At 50.2% G+C, this 3601-nt stretch overlaps 1 protein-coding gene across 4 annotated transcripts in view; it reads right to left on the reverse strand.

Moving 5' to 3' along the window:
* The window catches only part of ARHGEF4 (Rho guanine nucleotide exchange factor 4), a 209755-nt gene that overhangs the window by 25675 nt on the left and 180479 nt on the right, over window positions 1–3601 (reverse strand). The window contains exon 1 of one of the 4 annotated variants that reach the window (XM_033516792.1): window positions 3366–3601. The exons of 2 other annotated variants lie outside the window; for them this stretch is intronic. The gene's annotated coding sequence lies outside the window, so the exon portion shown is untranslated. One more of the 4 variants, XM_033516793.1, reaches the window with a different exon arrangement.

A 3601-nucleotide genomic window follows, 5' to 3' on the forward strand; every position in this document is an offset into this window, starting at 1 on the left:
GGTACAGAGCCATGAGCACACAGCTCCCCAGCTGCCCTGCTCCCCCTGCCCAGCAGTGCTGCTCCCTCCCGAGGCTGTGGCCCCAGGGCAGGGCCCGGTGGCCAGGTGACAGCAGGGATGGCAATGACAGCCCTTCTGCAGAGCACCCAGCTCCCCTGGCAGATGAGTGCCCTGAGAGACAACTGAAAAACCCAACAGAAGTGTCAGAGCCTCTTCCTTCCCCACTGTCCTTCTATCACCACCTACAGCTTCTGCACACGATTCAGGGATCCTTCACCAGCTCTGTTTGCCCTGGGCTTTATTGGCCATCGAAGCTTCTTCAGCCAAGATGTGAGGCAGGATTGAATGAGTCACAACTAATACCAGACTGATTTAACACTTACTTGTCCACTGCTGCTTCCAGCTGAATGCATACAGCTGTAGGGGAAGCTGAGGAAGGAGAAAAACACTGAGTTCCCCATGACAAAACTTGACATGGATACTTGAAGACCAGTCAGGTATCAAGGATCTAGACAAGCATTTATAAGAGGAAATTAAAATTCAACAAACATTAAATAGTAAGTGGAAAAATGTTCCCAGGCTTACAGCTACCCAAGCTAACACCTGTTGCAAGCAGTGTTGGAACATGTATTTCCAAAGGGTTCTCTGTAATCTTGATATCTTTCTCAACAGAATTTTTAAATGCATGAACAATTCTACATTTTTTGCTCCCAATTGTTCTGGTACAAAATTGTCCCAAGCAGGAGTAATGTAAGTTTTCCCAAGCAGGGAAGGGGAAGGCAATTTCACCAGAGGGCACATTACCCCCTCCTATAATGCACTTTTCTTCCTCACTGCCCTGCACCCTCTACAGCCCTTGAAAGAAACAATTCCTTCCTTTAGTTCTCTAGCAGCGAGCAGGTCTCCTGCTGGGAAAAGCTTGAGCCTTTTCCATCAGCAACTGCAGTGCTTCCCAGAGGAGAATCCATCAGGATTCCTTCTGCAGAAAGCAGCATGGCAGCTCTGTCCCCCAGAGCCATGAACTGCCCAAACCCACAGCATTCCTAAACCTTCCCAGGTCTGATATTCCCAACCCAGCAGAGCCCTCCAGCAAGCAGCTGGAATAAAGGCATCCCCAAACTGAATATGCAGCAGTAGCAGAGGGTGAATTACTTCATTACCACAAAACCAGCTCCATGCTAAGCAATTTTACAGGACACTTAATAAAAAGAAGTTCCTGGAAAACTTCCCTGAAGTCCCTTCCTAGGCAGAGTGGAACAGGAAGCTGCAGTCTCCAGTTCAGTGACAAAAGCCACCCAAGGACCATGTCAGGGACATGGCACCGAGCTCAACAGGAGCATGAGTCACTTGGTGAATCCAGGCTCAGTCCAGGCTGGCAGATGTTTGTGCTCAGCTTCCCAGCTGCCCCACATGGCTTCCACATGCTGAGCCAAGCCCTGGGATTATGAACAGAGCCCAGCTACTCCTGAGAGCTGCACGTGCATCCAGGCCCTGTTAATAACTGCTCTTCCCATCTGACACCAGGGGTGCTTTGGCAGCATTTCCACATTCAGAGCAGGCACCACAGCAATCACTGACAGTCCAAACTTGGTGCAGGGGCTGCCACGATACTGAGGCCTCTCTGTTTCCCCTGACAAGGGGTGGGAGCTTCTGAACCTCAAGCACTTTCAGAACCTGCTCAAACCTTGCACAGGATTTGCCCTCATAGGCAGCTACCAAAAGCTTTCTGCCACTGACACCTACGACCCCAAAGCTGTACTTCGGTCCCATCATTCACTTGTCCTTCCCAAAAAACAATCCTTTTTCCACCTTATGCCATTTGGTTCTGATTCCAGCTGAAACTAAGACCTCAGGTAAAGTTTAGAGGCAAGAGGAAACAGATCTGATTGTGAGCTGTGGTTAGCTTTTTTTTAATAGTAACTTCAGAAAACAACATAGACTGGATGGTTTTGGTGCCTGTTCGTCACAATTGCTAGATAATAGAATTTATAGCCTAGTTTGAGATTTTTAGTTATTCAAAACTGTTCATCTGCACAAGAGATTCCCAGAGAACTGAAGGGAGTGGGGGCCTGCTGCTGACCCACACCCAGAACTGCAAGAGAGAGTCCTCTCTCAGGGAAAAGATGTTCTGCACCTCAGGTGTAACAGAAAAGAGCTCCACGGGTCCAAATCCCATTCTTTGTGTGCTAAAGTGACGTGGTTTTGTACGACACTAATTGTATTACACAATCACATAAATAACTGATACAGAGTACATCACTCATGATGACAGAGACAACACCACTATCCAGCCTTTCTCAACACCAGATCAGACTCCAGGAGCCATAAATATTCAGGTCTGAAAGAACTGCAGTAGCCTCAACCATTAATGCCAGCAAACACACTGCCCTTGTGAAAGCTGTACTTAAATTGCAGATTACCTAATACACAAAATGAAGGATCCTGCTGAATTTTAAGGGCTTGCATCTTCTGCACAAAAGCAAGCAGTGTCATTAAGAACAGTGCACGGTGGCTTCCTTCCCAGTCTGTCTTCCTCCAGGGACCGGTCTCCTTCAGTGCCATCGAGTGGAGGGTTGCTCCATTGGGGTGCCAATGCCAAGTGTGGAAGTGCTGTGATGCGCAGGGCTGCTGGTAACATCACGGTGCTGAGCAGGCCAGGATGGGGCAGGCCCTTCCCCAGGAGCGCTCCCGGAGCGCTGCCCCGCTGGGCACGGCTGTCCCGGCCCGTCAGGAACCAGGGGCCTGCAGTCCTGTGCCCCTGCCAGCCATCTTGATACAGAGAGCTGATAAGCACTGAGGTATCATAAAGGAAATGGGATTAAAGCCAACAAAACGCTCCTTCCACATTGCTGCAGCGTTTATTCAGCCTGAATTCCTGATGGACTCTATTAATCAATCTCTTTGGCTAATTGGGCATTGCTCATGGCACAGCACAGCGCTCACAGTGACAGAGCAGCAGAGGCGTTACGGGCTTCAGCTTTTACAGCAGGTGTTTACATGGAGCTGGTCCTTGTGGAAAGGCTCCTTACAGGATGACTGTCCCTCTGCAAACAAAGCCGCAGCACTTCGGGCTTCTGCGGGGCTGAGAAGTGCTACGTGCAGGCACGGAATCGTCATGGCTAGGAATCAAGGCTGATTAGTGCCACGGAGAGCGGCTACGATTAAGCAGGTTGGCTCCGTTACCTCTCTCCCTTTCTCTTGTTTACCTGGGATCCAAGCGCAAGGCACGAGTGATGACAGGAGGAGAGTGAGGGGAGCAGGGTGGGGAAGGAGCTGATGATTAAAAACACGGGAGGAATACTCTGAGACACACAGTCACCGTAACAGCAGACAAGCAGACCAGAGGCAGACAACGACAAGCTGACCTGCTGATTTGTTGCCCAGTCCTGGAAACCCCCATGCACCACGCCACTACCGGCAGTCCTCCTTCAGTGAAATGCCAAAAGAAACATCAGCACCACGTTGACGATGATGAGGAAGAGCAGGATGACGAAGACCACAACCCGCTGGGTCTCCGGGTTCATGTTGCAGCGGAGGAAAGTGTGAAGCACACTCCATTTGTGCCTGCTTCTGTCGGGGACCTTTGCCATGGCTTCAGCCC

This window comes from Parus major, chromosome 9, assembly GCF_001522545.3.
Source record: "Parus major isolate Abel chromosome 9, Parus_major1.1, whole genome shotgun sequence".
NCBI classification, from domain to species: domain Eukaryota; kingdom Metazoa; phylum Chordata; class Aves; order Passeriformes; family Paridae; genus Parus; species Parus major.